At 58.7% G+C, this 20,915-nt stretch overlaps 11 non-coding genes and 1 pseudogene across 11 annotated transcripts; all 12 read right to left on the bottom strand.

Moving 5' to 3' along the window:
- Window positions 1-532: 532 nt before the first annotated feature.
- On the bottom strand, window positions 533-651 carry LOC146676223 (5S ribosomal RNA). The gene has a single exon (XR_014911160.1). It is a non-coding gene; the product is annotated as a 5S ribosomal RNA (ribosomal RNA).
- Window positions 652-2,622: 1,971 nt separating this feature from the next.
- Window positions 2,623-2,741, bottom strand: LOC146676222 (5S ribosomal RNA). The gene has a single exon (XR_014911159.1). It is a non-coding gene; the product is annotated as a 5S ribosomal RNA (ribosomal RNA).
- A 1,457-nt stretch (window positions 2,742-4,198) lies between these two features.
- LOC146676221 (5S ribosomal RNA) lies at window positions 4,199-4,317 on the bottom strand. The gene has a single exon (XR_014911158.1). It is a non-coding gene; the product is annotated as a 5S ribosomal RNA (ribosomal RNA).
- Window positions 4,318-6,440: 2,123 nt separating this feature from the next.
- LOC146676220 (5S ribosomal RNA) lies at window positions 6,441-6,559 on the bottom strand. The gene has a single exon (XR_014911157.1). It is a non-coding gene; the product is annotated as a 5S ribosomal RNA (ribosomal RNA).
- A 1,181-nt stretch (window positions 6,560-7,740) lies between these two features.
- Window positions 7,741-7,859, bottom strand: LOC146676219 (5S ribosomal RNA). Its single transcript, XR_014910913.1, has one exon. It is a non-coding gene; the product is annotated as a 5S ribosomal RNA (ribosomal RNA).
- Window positions 7,860-9,082: 1,223 nt separating this feature from the next.
- Window positions 9,083-9,201, bottom strand: LOC146676218 (5S ribosomal RNA). The gene has a single exon (XR_014911156.1). It is a non-coding gene; the product is annotated as a 5S ribosomal RNA (ribosomal RNA).
- A 1,536-nt stretch (window positions 9,202-10,737) lies between these two features.
- On the bottom strand, window positions 10,738-10,856 carry LOC146676217 (5S ribosomal RNA; annotated as a pseudogene).
- A 1,582-nt stretch (window positions 10,857-12,438) lies between these two features.
- Window positions 12,439-12,557, bottom strand: LOC146676216 (5S ribosomal RNA). The gene has a single exon (XR_014910896.1). It is a non-coding gene; the product is annotated as a 5S ribosomal RNA (ribosomal RNA).
- Window positions 12,558-14,537: 1,980 nt separating this feature from the next.
- Window positions 14,538-14,656, bottom strand: LOC146676215 (5S ribosomal RNA). The gene has a single exon (XR_014910895.1). It is a non-coding gene; the product is annotated as a 5S ribosomal RNA (ribosomal RNA).
- A 2,378-nt stretch (window positions 14,657-17,034) lies between these two features.
- On the bottom strand, window positions 17,035-17,153 carry LOC146676214 (5S ribosomal RNA). The gene has a single exon (XR_014910764.1). It is a non-coding gene; the product is annotated as a 5S ribosomal RNA (ribosomal RNA).
- Window positions 17,154-18,850: 1,697 nt separating this feature from the next.
- LOC146676213 (5S ribosomal RNA) lies at window positions 18,851-18,969 on the bottom strand. Its single transcript, XR_014911155.1, has one exon. It is a non-coding gene; the product is annotated as a 5S ribosomal RNA (ribosomal RNA).
- Window positions 18,970-20,787: 1,818 nt separating this feature from the next.
- On the bottom strand, window positions 20,788-20,906 carry LOC146676212 (5S ribosomal RNA). The gene has a single exon (XR_014910763.1). It is a non-coding gene; the product is annotated as a 5S ribosomal RNA (ribosomal RNA).
- Window positions 20,907-20,915: the final 9 nt, after the last annotated feature.

The following is a 20,915-nucleotide window of genomic DNA, read 5'->3' as shown; positions in this document are numbered from 1 at the left end:
GGCCTCAGCCAGTGCCACAGGCCCTGGTGTGGTGTAAGTGGCCTGAGCAAGAGCCACAGACCCTGGTGTGGTGTAATTGGCCTCAATAGCAACTAAGGCCCTGGTGTGGTGTATGTGGCCTCAGGCAGCAGCCACAGGCCCTGTTGTGATGTAACTTGCCTGAGCAAGAGCCACAGACCCTGGTGTGGTGTAATTGGCCTCAATAGCAACTAATGCCCTGGTGTGGTGTAGGTGGCCTCAGCCAGCAGCCACAGGCCCTGGTGTGGTGTAAGTGGCCTCAGCCAGCAGCCACAGGCCCTGGTGTTGTGTAAGTGGCCTCAGCCAGAGCCACAGGCCCTGATGTGGTGTAAGTGGCCCCAGCCGGTCACTCAGGCCCTGGTGTGGTGTAGGTGGCATCAGCTAGCAGCACAAGACATTGGAAAAGAGCCAAAAGCAATGTCATTAATGTGCCCTCATTAATGGGGAGCTGCTTTTGGTCTTTTAATACACCCCTTCTCTGGATCAAAAGCGGTTCAATGACATGAAAATGAAAGGCTTACAGCACCAGGTATTCCCAGGCAGTCTCCCATCCAAGTACTAACCAAGCCCAGCCCTGCTTAGCTTCCGAGATCAGACGAGGTCGGGCGTGCTCAGGGTGGTATGGCCGTAAGCTGCTGGCCCCAGCACAATGTCTCAATTTATGGATTCAAGTGATTAGGTGGCAAGTACCTGAAGTTACGAAGACAATCCTATAACCATACCTGCATGTTTGCATAATACCCTAACCCAAAGGCTCAGTTTGGCATTTATCCAACAGCACAGGCCCTGGATTGTTGAAGATGGCCTCAAGAACCAGCACAGGACCTGGTGTGTTTTACATGGCCACAGCAAGCAGCACAGGGCCTGGTTTGGTGAAGATGGCCTCAGCAAGCAGCCACAGGCCCTGGTTTGGTGTAAGTGGCCTCAGCCAGCAGCCACAGGCCCTGGTGTGGTCTAAGTGGCCTCAGCCAGTGCCACAGGCCCTGGTGTGGTGTAAGTGGCCTGAGCAAGAGCCACAGGCCCTGGTGTGGTGTAAGTGGCCTCAGCCAGCAGCCACAGGCCCTGGTGTGGTGTAAGTGGCCTGAGCAAGTGCCACAGGCCCTGGTGTGGTGTAAGTGGCCTAAGCCAGAGCCACAGGCCCTGGTGTGGTGTAAGTGGCCTCAATAGCAAATAAGGCCCTGGTGTGGTGTAAGTGGCCTGAGCAAGAACCACAGGGCCTGGTTTGGTGAAGATGGCCTCGGCCAGAAGCGCAGGGCCTGGTGTGATGTGAGTGGCCTGAGCAAGAGCCACAGGCCCTGGTGTGGTGTAAGTGGCCTCAGCCAGCAGCCACAGGCCCTGGTGTGGTGTAAGTCGCCTCAGCCAGAATCCACAGCCACTGGTGTGGTGTAAGTGGCCTCAGCCAGCAGCCACAGGCCCTGGTGTGGTGTAAGTGGCCTCAGCCAGTGCCACAGGCCCTGGTGTGGTGTAAGTGGCCTGAGCAAGAGCCACAGACCCTGGTGTGGTGTAATTGGCCTCAGCCAGCAGCCACAGGCCCTGGTGTGGTGTAAGTGGCCTCAGCCAGAAGCCACAGGCACTGGTGTGGTGTAAGTGGCCTCAGCCAGCAGCCACAGGCCCTGGTGTGGTGTAAGTCGCCTCAGCCAGAAGCCACAGGCACTGGTGTGGTGTAAGTGGCCTCAGCCAGCAGCAAAAGGGCCCTGGTGTGGTGTAAGTGGCCTCAGCCAGCAGCCACAGGCCCTGGTGTGGTGTAGGTGGCCTCAGCCAGCAGCCACAGGCCCTGGTGTGGTGTAAGTGGCCTCAGCCAGCAGCCACAGGCCCTGGTGTGGTGTAAGTGGCCTGAGCAAGAGCCACAGACCCTGGTGTGGTGTAATTGGCCTCAGCCAGCAGCCACAGGCCCTGGTGTGGTGTAAGTCGCCTCAGCCAGAAGCCACAGGCACTGGTGTGGTGTAAGTGGCCTCAGCCAGCAGCAAAAGGGCCCTGGTGTGGTTTAAGTCGCCTCAGCCAGCAGCCACAGGCCCTGGTGTGGTGTAGGTGGCCTCAGCCAGCAGCCACAGGCCCTGGTGTGGTGTAAGTGGCCTCAGCCAGCAGCCACAGGCCCTGGTGTGGTGTAAGTGGCCTCAGCCAGCAGCCACAGGCCCTGGTGTGGTGTAAGTGGCCTCAGCCAGTGCCACAGGCCCTGGTGTGGTGTAAGTGGCCTGAGCAAGAGCCAGAGGCCCTGGTGTGGTGTAAGTGGCCTGAGCAAGAGCCACAGACCCTGGTGTGGTGTAATTGGCCTCAATAGCAACTAATGCCCTGGTGTGGTGTAGGTGGCCTCAGCCAGCAGCCACAGGCCCTGGTGTGGTGTAAGTGGCCTCAGCCAGCAGCCACAGGCCCTGGTGTGGTGTAAGTGGCCTCAACCAGAGCCACAGGCCCTGATGTGGTGTAAGTGGCCCCAGCCGGTCACTCAGGCCCTTGTGTGGTGTAGGTTGCATCAGCTAGCAGCACAAGACATTGGAAAAGAGCCAAAAGCAGTGTCGTTAATGTGCCCTCATTAATGGGCAGCTGCTTTTGGTCTTTCAATACACCCCTTCTCTGGATCAAAAGCGGTTCAATGACATGAAAATGAAAGGCTTACAGCACCAGGTATTCCCAGGCAGTCTCCCATCCAAGTACTAACCAAGCCCAGCCCTGCTTAGCTTCCGAGATCAGACGAGGTCGGGCGTGCTCAGGGTGGTATGGCCGTAAGCTGCTGGCTCCAGCACAATGTCTCAATTTATGGATTCAAGTGATTAGGTGGCAAGTACCTGAAGTTACGAAGACAATCCTATAACCATACCTGCATGTTTGCATAATACCCTAACCCAAAGGCTCAGTTTGGCATTTATCCAACAGCACAGGCCCTGGATTGTTGAAGATGGCCTCAGGAACCAGCACAGGGCCTGGTGTGTTGTACATGGCCACAGCAAGCAGCACAGGGCCTGGTTTGGTGAAGATGGCCTCGGCCAGAAGCGCAGGGCCTGGTGTGATGTGAGTGGCCTGAGCAAGAGCAACAGGCCTTGGTGTGGTGTAAGTGGCCTCAACCAGCAGCCACAGGCCCTGGTGTGGTGTAAGTCGCCTCAGCCAGAAGCCACAGGCACTGGTGTGGTGTAAGTGGCCTCAGCCAGCAGCAAAAGGGCCCTGGTGTGGTGTAAGTGGCCTCAGCCAGCAGCCACAGGCCCTGGTGTGGTGTAGGTGGCCTCAGCCAGCAGCCACAGGCCCTGGTGTGGTGTAAGTGGCCTCAGCCAGCAGCCACAGGCACTGGTGTGGTGTAAGTGGCCTCAGCCAGCAGCAAAAGGGCCCTGGTGTGGTGTAAGTGGCCTCAGCCAGCAGCCACAGGCCCTGGTGTGGTGTAGGTGGCCTCAGCCAGCAGCCACAGGCCCTGGTGTGGTGTAAGTGGCCTCAGCCAGCAGCCACAGGCCCTGGTGTGGTGTAAGTGGCCTCAGCCAATGCCACAGGCCCTGGTGTGGTGTAAGTGGCCTGAGCAAGAGCCACAGACCCTGGTGTGGTGTAATTGGCCTCAGCCAGCAGCCACAGGTCCTGGTGTGGTGTAAGTCGCCTCAGCCAGCAGCCACAGGCCCTGGTGTGGTGTAGGTGGCCTCAGCCAGCAGCCACAGGCCCTGGTGTGGTGTAAGTGGCCTCAGCCAGTGCCACAGGCCCTGGTGTGGTGTAAGTGGCCTGAGCAAGAGCCACAGACCCTGGTGTGGTGTAATTGGCCTCAATAGCAACTAAGGCCCTGGTGTGGTGTATGTGGCCTCAGGCAGCAGCCACAGGCCCTGTTGTGATGTAACTTGCCTGAGCAAGAGCCACAGACCCTGGTGTGGTGTAATTGGCCTCAATAGCAACTAATGCCCTGGTGTGGTGTAGGTGGCCTCAGCCAGCAGCCACAGGCCCTGGTGTGGTGTAAGTGGCCTCAGCCAGCAGCCACAGGCCCTGGTGTGGTGTAAGTGGCCTCAGCCAGAGCCACAGGCCCTGATGTGGTGTAAGTGGCCCCAGCCGGTCACTCAGGCCCTTGTGTGGTGTAGGTTGCATCAGCTAGCAGCACAAGACATTGGAAAAGAGCCAAAAGCAATGTCGTTAATGTGCCCTCATTAATGGGCAGATGCTTTTGGTCTTTTAATACACCCCTTCTCTGGATCAAAAGCGGTTCAATGACATGAAAATGAAAGGCTTACAGCACCAGGTATTCCCAGGCAGTCTCCCATCCAAGTACTAACCAAGCCCAGCCCTGCTTAGCTTCCGAGATCAGACGAGGTCGGGCGTGCTCAGGGTGGTATGGCCGTAAGCTGCTGGCCCCAGCACAATGTCTCAATTTATGGATTCAAGTGATTAGGTGGCAAGTACCTGAAGTTACGAAGACAATCCTATAACCATACCTGCATGTTTGCATAATACCCTAACCCAAAGGCTCAGTTTGGCATTTATCCAACAGCACAGGCCCTGGATTGTTGAAGATGGCCTCAAGAACCAGCACAGGACCTGGTGTGTTTTACATGGCCACAGCAAGCAGCACAGGGCCTGGTTTGGTGAAGATGGCCTCAGCAAGCAGCCACAGGCCCTGGTTTGGTGTAAGTGGCCTCAGCCAGCAGCCACAGGCCCTGGTGTGGTGTAAGTGGCCTCAGCCAGCAGCCACAGGCCCTGGTGTGGTCTAAGTGGCCTCAGCCAGTGCCACAGGCCCTGGTGTGGTGTAAGTGGCCTGAGCAAGAGCCACAGGCCCTGGTGTGGTGTAAGTGGCCTCAGCCAGCAGCCACAGGCCCTGGTGTGGTGTAAGTGGCCTGAGCAAGTGCCACAGGCCCTGGTGTGGTGTAAGTGGCCTAAGCCAGAGCCACAGGCCCTGGTGTGGTGTAAGTGGCCTCAATAGCAAATAAGGCCCTGGTGTGGTGTAAGTGGCCTGAGCAAGAACCACAGGGCCTGGTTTGGTGAAGATGGCCCCGGCCAGAAGCGCAGGGCCTGGTGTGATGTGATTGGCCTGAGCAAGAGCCACAGGCCCTGGTGTGGTGTAAGTGGCCTCAGCCAGCAGCCACAGGCCCTGGTGTGGTGTAAGTCGCCTCAGCCAGAATCCACAGCCACTGGTGTGGTGTAAGTGGCCTCAGCCAGCAGCCACAGGCCCTGGTGTGGTGTAAGTGGCCTCAGCCAGTGCCACAGGCCCTGGTGTGGTGTAAGTGGCCTGAGCAAGAGCCACAGACCCTGGTGTGGTGTAATTGGCCTCAGCCAGCAGCCACAGGCCCTGGTGTGGTGTAAGTGGCCTCAGCCAGCAGCCACAGGCCCTGGTGTGGTGTAAGTGGCCTCAGCCAGCAGCCACAGGCCCTGGTGTGGTGTAAGTGGCCTCAGCCAGCAGCAAAAGGGCCCTGGTGTGGTGTAAGTGGCCTCAGCCAGCAGCCACAGGCCCCGGTGTGGTGTAGGTGGCCTCAGCCAGCAGCCACAGGCCCTGGTGTGGTGTAAGTGGCCTCAGCCAGTGCCACAGGCCCTGGTGTGGTGTAAGTGGCCTGAGCAAGAGCCACAGGCCCTGGTGTGGTGTAAGTGGCCTGAGCAAGAGCCACAGACCCTGGTGTGGTGTAATTGGCCTCAATAGCAACTAATGCCCTGGTGTGGTGTAAGTGGCCTCAGCCAGTGCCACAGGCCCTGGTGTGGTGTAAGTGGCCTGAGCAAGAGCCACAGGCCCTGGTGTGGTGTAAGTGGCCTCAGCCAGCAGCCACAGGCCCTGGTGTGGTGTAAGGAGCCTCAGCCAGAAGCCACAGGCACTGGTGTGGTGTAAGTGGCCTCAGCCAGCAGCAAAAGGGCCCTGGTGTGGTGTAAGTGGCCTCAGCCAGCAGCCACAGGCCCTGGTGTGGTGTAGGTGGCCTCAGCCAGCAGCCACAGGCCCTGGTGTGGTGTAAGTGGCCTCAGCCAGTGCCACAGGCCCTGGTGTGGTGTAAGTGGCCTGAGCAAGAGCCACAGACCCTGGTGTGGTGTAATTGGCCTCAATAGCAACTAAGGCCCTGGTGTGGTGTATGTGGCCTCAGGCAGCAGCCACAGGCCCTGTTGTGATGTAACTTGCCTGAGCAAGAGCCACAGACCCTGGTGTGGTGTAATTGGCCTCAATAGCAACTAATGCCCTGGTGTGGTGTAGGTGGCCTCAGCCAGCAGCCACAGGCCCTGGTGTGGTGTAAGTGGCCTCAGCCAGCAGCCACAGGCCCTGGTGTGGTGTAAGTGGCCTCAGCCAGAGCCACAGGCCCTGATGTGGTGTAAGTGGCCCCAGCCGGTCACTCAGGCCCTTGTGTGGTGTAGGTTGCATCAGCTAGCAGCACAAGACATTGGAAAAGAGCCAAAAGCAATGTCGTTAATGTGCCCTCATTAATGGGCAGATGCTTTTGGTCTTTTAATACACCCCTTCTCTGGATCAAAAGCGGTTCAATGACATGAAAATGAAAGGCTTACAGCACCAGGTATTCCCAGGCAGTCTCCCATCCAAGTACTAACCAAGCCCAGCCCTGCTTAGCTTCCGAGATCAGACGAGGTCGGGCGTGCTCAGGGTGGTATGGCCGTAAGCTGCTGGCTCCAGCACAATGTCTCAATTTATGGATTCAAGTGATTAGGTGGCAAGTACCTGAAGTTACGAAGACAATCCTATAACCATACCTGCATGTTTGCATAATACCCTAACCCAAAGGCTCAGTTTGGCATTTATCCAACAGCACAGGCCCTGGATTGTTGAAGATGGCCTCAGGAACCAGCACAGGGCCTGGTGTGTTGTACATGGCCACAGCAAGCAGCACAGGGCCTGGTTTGGTGAAGATGGCCTCGGCCAGAAGCGCAGGGCCTGGTGTGATGTGAGTGGCCTGAGCAAGAGCAACAGGCCTTGGTGTGGTGTAAGTGGCCTCAGCCAGCAGCCACAGGCCCTGGTGTGGTGTAAGTGGCCTCAGCCAGAAGCCACAGGCACTGGTGTGGTGTAAGTGGCCTCAGCCAGCAGCAAAAGGGCCCTGGTGTGGTGTAAGTGGCCTCAGCCAGCAGCCACAGGCCCTGGTGTGGTGTAGGTGGCCTCAGCCAGCAGCCACAGGCCCTGGTGTGGTGTAAGTGGCCTCAGCCAGCAGCCACAGGCCCTGGTGTGGTGTAAGTGGCCTCAGCCAGCAGCCACAGGCCCTGGTGTGGTGTAAGTGGCCTCAGCCAGCAGCAAAAGGGCCCTGGTGTGGTGTAAGTGGCCTCAGCCAGCAGCCACAGGCCCCGGTGTGGTGTAGGTGGCCTCAGCCAGCAGCCACAGGCCCTGGTGTGGTGTAAGTGGCCTCAGCCAGTGCCACAGGCCCTGGTGTGGTGTAAGTGGCCTGAGCAAGAGCCACAGGCCCTGGTGTGGTGTAAGTGGCCTGAGCAAGAGCCACAGACCCTGGTGTGGTGTAATTGGCCTCAATAGCAACTAATGCCCTGGTGTGGTGTAGGTGGCCTCAGCCAGCAGCCACAGGCCCTGGTGTGGTGTAAGTGGCCTCAGCCAGCAGCCACAGGCCCTGGTGTGGTGTAAGTGGCCTCAGCCAGAGCCACAGGCCCTGATGTGGTGTAAGTGGCCCCAGCCGGTCACTCAGGCCCTGGTGTGGTGTAGGTGGCATCAGCTAGCAGCACAAGACATTGGAAAAGAGCCAAAAGCAATGTCGTTAATGTGCCCTCATTAATGGGGAGCTGCTTTTGGTCTTTTAATACACCCCTTCTCTGGATCAAAAGCGGTTCAATGACATGAAAATGAAAGGCTTACAGCACCAGGTATTCCCAGGAAGTCTCCCATCCAAGTACTAACCAAGCCCAGCCCTGCTTAGCTTCCGAGATCAGACGAGGTCGGGCGTGCTCAGGGTGGTATGGCCGTAAGCTGCTGGCTCCAGCACAATGTCTCAATTTATGGATTCAAGTGATTAGGTGGCAAGTACCTGAAGTTACGAAGACAATCCTATAACCATACCTGCATGTTTGCATAGTACCCTAACCCAAAGGCTCAGTTTGGCATTTATCCAACAGCACAGGCCCTGGATTGTTGAAGATGGCCTCAGGAACCAGCACAGGGCCTGGTGTGTTGTACATGGCCACAGCAAGCAGCACAGGGCCTGGTTTGGTGAAGATGGCCTCGGCCAGAAGCGCAGGGCCTGGTGTGATGTGAGTGGCCTGAGCAAGAGCAACAGGCCTTGGTGTGGTGTAAGTGGCCTCAGCCAGCAGCCACAGGCCCTGGTGTGGTGTAAGTCGCCTCAGCCAGAAGCCACAGGCACTGGTGTGGTGTAAGTGGCCTCAGCCAGCAGCAAAAGGGCCCTGGTGTGGTGTAAGTGGCCTCAGCCAGCAGCCACAGGCCCTGGTGTGGTGTAGGTGGCCTCAGCCAGCAGCCACAGGCCCTGGTGTGGTGTAAGTGGCCTCAGCCAGCAGCCACAGGCCCTGGTGTGGTGTAAGTGGCCTCAGCCAGCAGCCACAGGCCCTGGTGTGGTGTAAGTGGCCTCAGCCAGTGCCACAGGCCCTGGTGTGGTGTAAGTGGCCTGAGCAAGAGCCACAGACCCTGGTGTGGTGTAATTGGCCTCAGCCAGCAGCCACAGGCCCTGGTGTGGTGTAAGTCGCCTCAGCTAGAAGACACAGGCACTGGTGTGGTGTAAGTGGCCTCAGCCAGCAGCAAAAGGGCCCTGGTGTGGTGTAAGTCGCCTCAGCCAGCAGCCACAGGCCCTGGTGTGGTGTAGGTGGCCTCAGCCAGCAGCCACAGGCCCTGGTGTGGTGTAAGTGGCCTCAATAGCAACTAAGGCCCTGGTGTGGTGTAAGTGGCTTCAGCCAGCAGCCACAGGCTCTGTTGTGGTGTAACTGGCCTCAGCCAGCAGCAAAAGGGCCCTGGTGTGGTGTAAGTGGCCTCAGCCAGAGCCACAGGCCCTGATGTGGTGTAAGTGGCCCCAGCCGGTCACTCAGGCCCTGGTGTGGTGTAGGTGGCATCAGCTAGCAGCACAAGACATTGGAAAAGAGCCAAAAGCAGTGTCGTTAATGTGCCCTCATTAATGGGCAGCTGCTTTTGGTCTTTTAATACACCCCTTCTCTGGATCAAAAGCGGTTCAATGACATGAAAATGAAAGGCTTACAGCACCAGGTATTCCCAGGCAGTCTCCCATCCAAGTACTAACCAAGCCCAGCCCTGCTTAGCTTCCGAGATCAGACGAGGTCGGGCGTGCTCAGGGTGGTATGGCCGTAAGCTGCTGGCTCCAGCACAATGTCTCAATTTATGGATTCAAGTGATTAGGTGGCAAGTACCTGAAGTTACGAAGACAATCCTATAACCATACCTGCATGTTTGCATAATACCCTAACCCAAAGGCTCAGTTTGGCATTTATCCAACAGCACAGGCCCTGGATTGTTGAAGATGGCCTCAGGAACCAGCACAGGGCCTGGTGTGTTGTACATGGCCACAGCAAGCAGCACAGGGCCTGGTTTGGTGAAGATGGCCTCGGCCAGAAGCGCAGGGCCTGGTGTGATGTGAGTGGCCTGAGCAAGAGCAACAGGCCTTGGTGTGGTGTAAGTGGCCTCAGCCAGCAGCCACAGGCCCTGGTGTGGTGTAGGTGGCCTCAGCCAGCAGCCACAGGCCCTGGTGTGGTGTAAGTGGCCTCAGCCAGCAGCCACAGGCCCTGGTGTGGTGTAAGTGGCCTCAGCCAGTGCCACAGGCCCTGGTGTGGTGTAAGTGGCCTGAGCAAGAGCCACAGACCCTGGTGTGGTGTAATTGGCCTCAGCCAGCAGCCACAGGCCCTGGTGTGGTGTAAGTCGCCTCAGCCAGAAGCCACAGGCACTGGTGTGGTGTAAGTGGCCTCAGCCAGCAGCAAAAGGGCCCTGGTGTGGTTTAAGTCGCCTCAGCCAGCAGCCACAGGCCCTGGTGTGGTGTAGGTGGCCTCAGCCAGCAGCCACAGGCCCTGGTGTGGTGTAAGTGGCCACAGCAAGCAGCACAGGGCCTGGTTTGGTGAAGATGGCCTCGGCCAGAAGCGCAGGGCCTGGTGTGATGTGAGTGGCCTGAGCAAGAGCCACAGGCCTTGGTGTGGTGTAAGTGGCCTCAGCCAGCAGCCACAGGCCCTGGTGTGGTGTAAGTCGCCTCAGCCAGAAGCCACAGGCACTGGTGTGGTGTAAGTGGCCTCAGCCAGCAGCAAAAGGGCCCTGGTGTGGTGTAAGTGGCCTCAGCCAGCAGCCACAGGCCCTGGTGTGGTGTAGGTGGCTTCAGCCAGCAGCCACAGGCCCTGGTGTGGTGTAAGTGGCCTCAGCCAGCAGCCACAGGCCCTGGTGTGGTGTAAGTGGCCTCAGCCAGTGCCACAGGCCCTGGTGTGGTGTAAGTGGCCTGAGCAAGTGCCACAGGCCCTGGTGTGGTGTAAGTGGCCTGAGCAAGAGCCACAGACCCTGGTGTGGTGTAATTGGCCTCAATAGCAACTAATGCCCTGGTGTGGTGTAGGTGGCCTCAGGCAGCAGCCACAGGCCCTGGTGTGGTGTAAGTGGCCTCAGCCAGCAGCCACAGGCCCTGGTGTGGTGTAAGTGGCCTCAGCCAGAGCCACAGGCCCTGATGTGGTGTAAGTGGCCCCAGCCGGTCACTCAGGCCCTTGTGTGGTGTAGGTTGCATCAGCTAGCAGCACAAGACATTGGAAAAGAGCCAAAAGCAGTGTCGTTAATGTGCCCTCATTAATGGGCAGCTGCTTTTGGTCTTTTAATACACCCCTTCTCTGGATCAAAAGCGGTTCAATGACATGAAAATGAAAGGCTTACAGCACCAGGTATTCCCAGGCAGTCTCCCATCCAAGTACTAACCAAGCCCAGCCCTGCTTAGCTTACGAGATCAGACGAGGTCGGGCGTGCTCAGGGTGGTATGGCCGTAAGCTGCTGGCGACAGCACAATGTCTCAATTTATGGATTCAAGTGATTAGGTGGCAAGTACCTGAAGTTACGAAGACAATCCTATAACCATACCTGCATGTTTGCATAATACCCTAACCCAAAGGCTCAGTTTGGCATTTATCCAACAGCACAGGCCCTGGATTGTTGAAGATGGCCTCAGGGACCAGCACAGGGCCTGGTGTGTTGTACATGGCCACAGCAAGCAGCACAGGGCCTGGTTTGGTGAAGATGGCCTCGGCCAGAAGCGCAGGGCCTGGTGTGATGTGAGTGGCCTGAGCAAGAGCAACAGGCCTTGGTGTGGTGTAAGTGGCCTCAGCCAGCAGCCACAGACCCTGGTGTGGTGTAAGTCGCCTCAGCCAGAAGCCACAGGCACTGGTGTGGTGTAAGTGGCCTCAGCCAGCAGCAAAAGGGCCCTGGTGTGGTGTAAGTGGCCTCAGCCAGCAGCCACAGGCCCTGGTGTGGTGTAGGTGGCCTCAGCCAGCAGCCACAGGCCCTGGTGTGGTGTAAGTGGCCTCAGCCAGCAGCCACAGGCCCTGGTGTGGTGTAAGTGGCCTCAGCCAGCAGCCACAGGCCCTGGTGTGGTGTAAGTGGCCTCAGCCAGTGCCACAGGCCCTGGTGTGGTGTAAGTGGCCTGAGCAAGAGCCACAGACCCTGGTGTGGTGTAATTGGCCTCAGCCAGCAGCCACAGGCCCTGGTGTGGTGTAAGTCGCCTCAGCTAGAAGACACAGGCACTGGTGTGGTGTAAGTGGCCTCAGCCAGCAGCAAAAGGGCCCTGGTGTGGTGTAAGTCGCCTCAGCCAGCAGCCACAGGCCCTGGTGTGGTGTAGGTGGCCTCAGCCAGCAGCCACACGCCCTGGTGTGGTGTAAGTGGCCTCAGCCAGCAGCCACAGGCCCTGGTGTGGTGTAAGTGGCCTCAGCCAGCAGCCACAGGCCCTGGTGTGGTGTAAGTCGCCTCAGCCAGAAGCCACAGGCACTGGTGTGGTGTAAGTGGCCTCAGCCAGCAGCAAAAGGGCCCTGGTGTGGTGTAAGTCGCCTCAGCCAGCAGCCACAGGCCCTGGTGTGGTGTAGGTGGCCTCAGCCAGCAGCCACAGGCCCTGGTGTGGTGTAAGTGGCCTCAGCCAGTGCCACAGGCCCTGGTGTGGTGTAAGTGGCCTGAGCAAGAGCCACAGGCCCTGGTGTGGTGTAAGTGGCCTCAGCCAGTGCCACAGGCCCTGGTGTGGTGTAATTGGCCTCAGCCAGCAGCCACAGGCCCTGGTGTGGTGTAGGTGGCCTCAGCCAGCAGCCACAGGCCCTGGTGTGGTGTAAGTGGCCTCAGCCAGCAGCCACAGGCCCTGGTGTGGTGTAAGTGGCCTCAGCCAGAGCCACAGGCCCTGATGTGGTGTAAGTGGCCCCAGCCGGTCACTCAGGCCCTTGTGTGGTGTAGGTTGCATCAGCTAGCAGCACAAGACATTGGAAAAGAGCCAAAAGCAGTGTCGTTAATGTGCCCTCATTAATGGGCAGCTGCTTTTGGTCTTTTAATACACCCCTTCTCTGGATCAAAAGCGGTTCAATGACATGGAAATGAAAGGCTTACAGCACCAGGTATTCCCAGGTAGTCTCCCATCCAAGTACTAACCAAGCCCAGCCCTGCTTAGCTTCCGAGATCAGACGAGGTCGGGCGTGCTCAGGGTGGTATGGCCGTAAGCTGCTGGCTCCAGCACAATGTCTCAATTTATGGATTCAAGTGATTAGGTGGCAAGTACCTGAAGTTACGAAGACAATCCTATAACCATACCTGCATGTTTGCATAATACCCTAACCCAAAGGCTCAGTTTGGCATTTATCCAACAGCACAGGCCCTGGATTGTTGAAGATGGCCTCAGGAACCAGCACAGGGCCTGGTGTGTTGTACATGGCCACAGCAAGCAGCACAGGGCCTGGTTTGGTGAAGATGGCCTCGGCCAGAAGCGCAGGGCCTGGTGTGATGTGAGTGGCCTGAGCAAGAGCAACAGGCCTTGGTGTGGTGTAAGTGGCCTCAGCCAGCAGCCACAGGCCCTGGTGTGGTGTAAGTCGCCTCAGCCAGAAGCCACAGGCACTGGTGTGGTGTAAGTGGCCTCAGCCAGCAGCAAAAGGGCCCTGGTGTGGTGTAAGTGGCCTCAGCCAGCAGCCACAGGCCCTGGTGTGGTGTAGGTGGCCTCAGCCAGCAGCCACAGGCCCTGGTGTGGTGTAAGTGGCCTCAGCCAGCAGCCACAGGCCCTGGTGTGGTGTAAGTGGCCTCAGCCAGTGCCACAGGCCCTGGTGTGGTGTAAGTGGCCTGAGCAAGAGCCACAGACCCTGGTGTGGTGTTATTGGCCTCAGCCAGCAGCCACAGGCCCTGGTGTGGTGTAAGTCGCCTCAGCCAGAAGCCACAGGCACTGGTGTGGTGTAAGTGGCCTCAGCCAGCAGCAAAAGGGCCCTGGTGTGGTTTAAGTCGCCTCAGCCAGCAGCCACAGGCCCTGGTGTGGTGTAGGTGGCCTCAGCCAGCAGCCACAGGCCCTGGTGTGGTGTAAGTGGCCACAGCAAGCAGCCACAGGCCCTGGTGTGGTGTAAGTGGCCTCAGCCAGCAGCCACAGGCCCTGGTGTGGTGTAGGTGGCCTCAGCCAGCAGCCACAGGCCCTGGTGTGGTGTAAGTGGCCTCAGCCAGTGCCACAGGCCCTGGTGTGGTGTAAGTGGCCTGAGCAAGAGCCACAGGCCCTGGTGTGGTGTAAGTGGCCTCAGCCAGTGCCACAGGCCCTGGTGTGGTGTAATTGGCCTCAGCCAGCAGCCACAGGCCCTGGTGTGGTGTAAGTCGCCTCAGCTAGAAGACACAGGCACTGGTGTGGTGTAAGTGGCCTCAGCCAGCAGCAAAAGGGCCCTGGTGTGGTGTAAGTCGCCTCAGCCAGCAGCCACAGGCCCTGGTGTGGTGTAGGTGGCCTCAGCCAGCAGCCACACGCCCTGGTGTGGTGTAAGTGGCCTCAGCCAGCAGCCACAGGCCCTGGTGTGGTGTAAGTGGCCTCAGCCAGCAGCCACAGGCCCTGGTGTGGTGTAAGTCGCCTCAGCCAGAAGCCACAGGCACTGGTGTGGTGTAAGTGGCCTCAGCCAGCAGCAAAAGGGCCCTGGTGTGGTGTAAGTCGCCTCAGCCAGCAGCCACAGGCCCTGGTGTGGTGTAGGTGGCCTCAGCCAGCAGCCACAGGCCCTGGTGTGGTGTAAGTGGCCTCAGCCAGTGCCACAGGCCCTGGTGTGGTGTAAGTGGCCTGAGCAAGAGCCACAGGCCCTGGTGTGGTGTAAGTGGCCTCAGCCAGTGCCACAGGCCCTGGTGTGGTGTAATTGGCCTCAGCCAGCAGCCACAGGCCCTGGTGTGGTGTAGGTGGCCTCAGCCAGCAGCCACAGGCCCTGGTGTGGTGTAAGTGGCCTCAGCCAGCAGCCACAGGCCCTGGTGTGGTGTAAGTGGCCTCAGCCAGAGCCACAGGCCCTGATGTGGTGTAAGTGGCCCCAGCCGGTCACTCAGGCCCTTGTGTGGTGTAGGTTGCATCAGCTAGCAGCACAAGACATTGGAAAAGAGCCAAAAGCAGTGTCGTTAATGTGCCCTCATTAATGGGCAGCTGCTTTTGGTCTTTTAATACACCCCTTCTCTGGATCAAAAGCGGTTCAATGACATGAAAATGAAAGGCTTACAGCACCAGGTATTCCCAGGTAGTCTCCCATCCAAGTACTAACCAAGCCCAGCCCTGCTTAGCTTCCGAGATCAGACGAGGTCGGGCGTGCTCAGGGTGGTATGGCCGTAAGCTGCTGGCTCCAGCACAATGTCTCAATTTATGGATTCAAGTGATTAGGTGGCAAGTACCTGAAGTTACGAAGACAATCCTATAACCATACCTGCATGTTTGCATAATACCCTAACCCAAAGGCTCAGTTTGGCATTTATCCAACAGCACAGGCCCTGGATTGTTGAAGATGGCCTCAGGAACCAGCACAGGGCCTGGTGTGTTGTACATGGCCACAGCAAGCAGCACAGGGCCTGGTTTGGTGAAGATGGCCTCGGCCAGAAGCGCAGGGCCTGGTGTGATGTGAGTGGCCTGAGCAAGAGCAACAGGCCTTGGTGTGGTGTAAGTGGCCTCAGCCAGCAGCCACAGGCCCTGGTGTGGTGTAAGTCGCCTCAGCCAGAAGCCACAGGCACTGGTGTGGTGTAAGTGGCCTCAGCCAGCAGCAAAAGGGCCCTGGTGTGGTGTAAGTGGCCTCAGCCAGCAGCCACAGGCCCTGGTGTGGTGTAGGTGGCCTCAGCCAGCAGCCACAGGCCCTGGTGTGGTGTAAGTGGCCTCAGCCAGCAGCCACAGGCCCTGGTGTGGTGTAAGTGGCCTCAGCCAGCAGCCACAGGCCCTGGTGTGGTGTAAGTGGCCTCAGCCAGTGCCACAGGCCCTGGTGTGGTGTAAGTGGCCTGAGCAAGAGCCACAGACCCTGGTGTGGTGTAATTGGCCTCAGCCAGCAGCCACAGGCCCTGGTGTGGTGTAAGTCGCCTCAGCTAGAAGACACAGGCACTGGTGTGGTGTAAGTGGCCTCAGCCAGCAGCAAAAGGGCCCTGGTGTGGTGTAAGTCGCCTCAGCCAGCAGCCACAGGCCCTGGTGTGGTGTAGGTGGCCTCAGCCAGCAGCCACAGGCCCTGGTGTGGTGTAAGTGGCCTCAATAGCAACTAAGGCCCTGGTGTGGTGTAAGTGGCTTCAGCCAGAAGCCACAGGCTCTGTTGTGGTGTAACTGGCCTCAGCCAGCAGCCACAGGCCCTGGTGTGGTGTAAGTGGCCTCAGCCAGAGCCACAGGCCCTGATGTGGTGTAAGTGGCCCCAGCCGGTCACTCAGGCCCTGGTGTGGTGTAGGTGGCCTGAGCAAGAGCCACAGGCCCTGGTGTGGTGTAATTGGCCTCAGCCAGCAGCCACAGGCCCTGGTGTGGTGTAAGTGGCCTGAGCAAGAGCCACAGACCCTGGTGTGGTGTAATTGGCCTCAGCCAGCAGCCACAGGCCCTGGTGTGGTGTAAGTCGCCTCAGCTAGAAGACACAGGCACTGGTGTGGTGTAAGTGGCCTCAGCCAGCAGCAAAAGGGCCCTGGTGTGGTGTAAGTCGCCTCAGCCAGCAGCCACAGGCCCTGGTGTGGTGTAGGTGGCCTCAGCCAGCAGCCACACGCCCTGGTGTGGTGTAAGTGGCCTCAGCCAGCAGCCACAGGCCCTGGTGTGGTGTAAGTGGCCTCAGCCAGCAGCCACAGGCCCTGGTGTGGTGTAAGTGGCCTCAGCCAGCAGCCACAGGCCCTGGTGTGGTGTAAGTCGCCTCAGCCAGAAGCCACAGGCACTGGTGTGGTGTAAGTGGCCTCAGCCAGCAGCAAAAGGGGCCTGGTGTGGTGTAAGTCGCCTCAGCCAGCAGCCACAGGCCCTGGTGTGGTGTAGGTGGCCTCAGCCAGCAGCCACACGCCCTGGTGTGGTGTAAGTGGCCTCAGCCAGCAGCCACAGGCCCTGGTGTGGTGTAAGTGGCCTCAGCCAGCAGCCACAGGCCCTGGTGTGGTGTAAGTCGCCTCAGCCAGAAGCCACAGGCACTGGTGTGGTGTAAGTGGCCTCAGCCAGCAGCAAAAGGGCCCTGGTGTGGTGTAAGTCGCCTCAGCCAGCAGCCACAGGCCCTGGTGTGGTGTAGGTTGCCTCAGCCAGCAGCCACAGGCCCTGGTGTGGTGTAAGTGGCCTCAGCCAGTGCCACAGGCCCTGGTGTGGTGTAAGTGGCCTGAGCAAGAGCCACAGGCCCTGGTGTGGTGTAAGTGGCCTCAGCCAGTGCCACAGGCCCTGGTGTGGTGTAATTGGCCTCAGCCAGCAGCCACAGGCCCTGGTGTGGTGTAGGTGGCCTCAGCCAGCAGCCACAGGCCCTGGTGTGGTGTAAGTGGCCTCAGCCAGCAGCCACAGGCCCTGGTGTGGTGTAAGTGGCCTCAGCCAGAGCCACAGGCCCTGATGTGGTGTAAGTGGCCCCAGCCGGTCACTCAGGCCCTTGTGTGGTGTAGGTTGCATCAGCTAGCAGCACAAGACATTGGAAAAGAGCCAAAAGCAGTGTCGTTAATGTGCCCTCATTAATGGGCAGCTGCTTTTGGTCTTTTAATACACCCCTTCTCTGGATCAAAAGCGGTTCAATGACATGAAAATGAAAGGCTTACAGCACCAGGTATTCCCAGGTAGTCTCCCATCCAAGTACTAACCAAGCCCAGCCCTGCTTAGCTTCCGAGATCAGACGAGGTCAGGCGTGCTCAGGGTGGTATGGCCGTAAGCTGCTGGCTCCAGCACAATGTCTCAATTTATGGATTCAAGTGATTAGGTGGCAAGTACCTGAAGTTACGAAGACAATCCTATAACCATACCTGCATGTTTGCATAATACCCTAACCCAAAGGCTCAGTTTGGCATTTATCCAACAGCACAGGGCCTGGATTGTTGAAGATGGCCTCAGGAACCAGCACAGGGCCTGGTGTGTTGTACATGGCCACAGCAAGCAGCACAGGGCCTGGTTTGGTGAAGATGGCCTCGGCCAGAAGCGCAGGGCCTGGTGTGATGTGAGTGGCCTGAGCAAGAGCAACAGGCCTTGGTGTGGTGTAAGTGGCCTCAGCCAGCAGCCACAGGCCCTGGTGTGGTGTAAGTCGCCTCAGCCAGAAGCCACAGGCACTGGTGTGGTGTAAGTGGCCTCAGCCAGCAGCAAAAGGGCCCTGGTGTGGTGTAAGTGGCCTCAGCCAGCAGCCACAGGCCCTGGTGTGGTGTAAGTGGCCTCAGCCAGCAGCCACAGGCCCTGGTGTGGTGTAGGTGGCCTCAGCCAGCAGCCACAGGCCCTGGTGTGGTGTAAGTGGCCTCAGCCAGCAGCCACAGGCCCTGGTGTGGTGTAAGTGGCCTCAGCCAGTGCCACAGGCCCTGGTGTGGTGTAAGTGGCCTGAGCAAGAGCCACAGACCCTGGTGTGGTGTAATTGGCCTCAGCCAGCAGCCACAGGCCCTGGTGTGGTGTAAGTCGCCTCAGCCAGAAGCCACAGGCACTGGTGTGGTGTAAGTGGCCTCAGCCAGCAGCAAAAGGGCCCTGGTGTGGTTTAAGTCGCCTCAGCCAGCAGCCACAGGCCCTGGTGTGGTGTAGGTGGCCTCAGCCAGCAGCCACAGGCCCTGGTGTGGTGTAAGTGGCCACAGCAAGCAGCACAGGGCCTGGTTTGGTGAAGATGGCCTCGGCCAGAAGCGCAGGGCCTGGTGTGATGTGAGTGGCCTGAGCAAGAGCCACAGGCCTTGGTGTGGTGTAAGTGGCCTCAGCCAGCAGCCACAGGCCCTGGTGTGGTGTAAGTCGCCTCAGCCAGAAGCCACAGGCACTGGTGTGGTGTAAGTGGCCTCAGCCAGCAGCAAAAGGGCCCTGGTGTGGTGTAAGTGGCCTCAGCCAGCAGCCACAGGCCCTGGTGTGGTGTAGGTGGCCTCAGCCAGCAGCCACAGGCCCTGGTGTGGTGTAAGTGGCCTCAGCCAGCAGCCACAGGCCCTGGTGTGGTGTAAGTGGCCTCAGCCAGTGCCACAGGCCCTGGTGTGGTGTAAGTGGCCTGAGCAAGTGCCACAGGCCCTGGTGTGGTGTAAGTGGCCTGAGCAAGAGCCACAGACCCTGGTGTGGTGTAATTGGCCTCAATAGCAACTAATGCCCTGGTGTGGTGTAGGTGGCCTCAGCCAGCAGCCACAGGCCCTGGTGTGGTGTAAGTGGCCTCAGCCAGCAGCCACAGGCCCTGGTGTGGTGTAAGTGGCCTCAGCCAGAGCCACAGGCCCTGATGTGGTGTAAGTGGCCCCAGCCGGTCACTCAGGCCCTTGTGTGGTGTAGGTTGCATCAGCTAGCAGCACAAGACATTGGAAAAGAGCCAAAAGCAGTGTCGTTAATGTGCCCTCATTAATGGGCAGCTGCTTTTGGTCTTTTAATACACCCCTTCTCTGGATCAAAAGCGGTTCAATGACATGAAAAGGAAAGGCTTACAGCACCAGGTATTCCCAGGCAGTCTCCCATCCAAGTACTAACCAAGCCCAGCCCTGCTTAGCTTCCGAGATCAGACGAGGTCGGGCGTGCTCAGGGTGGTATGGCCGTAAGCTGCTGGCTCCAGCACAATGTCTCAATTTATGGATTCAAGTGATTAGGTGGCAAGTACCTGAAGTTACGAAGACAATCCTATAACCATACCTGCATGTTTGCATAATACCCTAACCCAAAGGCTCAGTTTGGCATTTATCCAACAGCACAGGCCCTGGATTGTTGAAGATGGCCTCAGGAACCAGCACAGGGCCTGGTGTGTTGTACATGGCCACAGCAAGCAGCACAGGGCCTGGTTTGGTGAAGATGGCCTCGGCCAGAAGCGCAGGGCCTGGTGTGAAGTGAGTGGCCTGAGCAAGAGCAACAGGCCTTGGTGTGGTGTAAGTGGCCTCAGCCAGCAGCCACAGGCCCTGGTGTGGTGTAAGTCGACTCAGCCAGAAGCCACAGGCACTGGTGTGGTGTAAGTGGCCTCAGCCAGCAGCAAAAGGGCCCTGGTGTGGTGTAAGTGGCCTCAGCCAGCAGCCACAGGCCCTGGTGTGGTGTAAGTCGCCTCAGCCAGAAGCCACAGGCACTGGTGTGGTGTAAGTGGCCTCAGCCAGCAGCAAAAGGGCCCTGGTGTGGTGTAAGTGGCCTCAGCCAGCAGCCACAGGCCCTGGTGTGGTGTAGGTGGCCTCAGCCAGCAGCCACAGGCCCTGGTGTGGTGTAAGTGGCCTCAGCCAGTGCCACAGGCCCTGGTGTGGTGTAAGTGGCCTGAGCAAGAGCCACAGGCCCTGGTGTGGTGTAAGTGGCCTGAGCAAGAGCCACAGACCCTGGTGTGGTGTAATTGGCCTCAATAGCAACTAATGCCCTGGTGTGGTGTAGGTGGCCTCAGCCAGCAGCCACAGGCCCTGGTGTGGTGTAAGTGGCCTCAGCCAGCAGCCACAGGCCCTGGTGTGGTGTAAGTGGCCTCAGCCAGAGCCACAGGCCCTGATGTGGTGTAAGTGGCCTGAGCAAGAGCCACAGACCCTGGTGTGGTGTAATTGGCCTCAGCCAGCAGCCACAGGCCCTGGTGTGGTGTAAGTCGCCTCAGCTAGAAGACACAGGCACTGGTGTGGTGTAAGTGGCCTCAGCCAGCAGCAAAAGGGCACTGGTGTGGTGTAAGTCGCCTCAGCCAGCAGCCACAGGCCCTGGTGTGGTGTAGGTGGCCTCAGCCAGCAGCCACACGCCCTGGTGTGGTGTAAGTGGCCTCAGCCAGCAGCCACAGGCCCTGGTGTGGTGTAAGTGGCCTCAGCCAGCAGCCACAGGCCCTGGTGTGGTGTAAGTCGCCTCAGCCAGAAGCCACAGGCACTGGTGTGGTGTAAGTGGCCTCAGCCAGCAGCAAAAGGGCCCTGGTGTGGTGTAAGTCGCCTCAGCCAGCAGCCACAGGCCCTGGTGTGGTGTAAGTGGCCTCAGCCAGTGCCACAGGCCCTGGTGTGGTGTAAGTGGCCTGAGCAAGAGCCACAGGCCCTGGTGTGGTGTAAGTGGCCTCAGCCAGTGCCACAGGCCCTGGTGTGGTGTAATTGGCCTCAGCCAGCAGCCACAGGCCCTGGTGTGGTGTAGGTGGCCTCAGCCAGCAGCCACAGGCCCTGGTGTGGTGTAAGTGGCCTCAGCCAGCAGCCACAGGCCCTGGTGTGGTGTAAGTGGCCTCAGCCAGAGCCACAGGCCCTGATGTGGTGTAAGTGGCCCCAGCCGGTCACTCAGGCCCTTGTGTGGTGTAGGTTGCATCAGCTAGCAGCACAAGACATTGGAAAAGAGCCAAAAGCAGTGTCGTTAATGTGCCCTCATTAATGGGCAGCTGCTTTTGGTCTTTTAATACACCCCTTCTCTGGATCAAAAGCGGTTCAATGACATGAAAATGAAAGGCTTACAGCACCAGGTATTCCCAGGTAGTCTCCCATCCAAGTACTAACCAAGCCCAGCCCTGCTTAGCTTCCGAGATCAGACGAGGTCAGGCGTGCTCAGGGTGGTATGGCCGTAAGCTGCTGGCTC

This window comes from Rhamphochromis longiceps, linkage group LG3 (genome assembly GCF_057381845.1).
Source record: "Rhamphochromis longiceps isolate RC_006_pf linkage group LG3, R_longiceps_female_GT1.1, whole genome shotgun sequence".
Taxonomy (NCBI): Eukaryota; Metazoa; Chordata; class Actinopteri; order Cichliformes; family Cichlidae; genus Rhamphochromis; species Rhamphochromis longiceps.
This window is presented reverse-complemented; position numbering and strand designations above follow the sequence as displayed.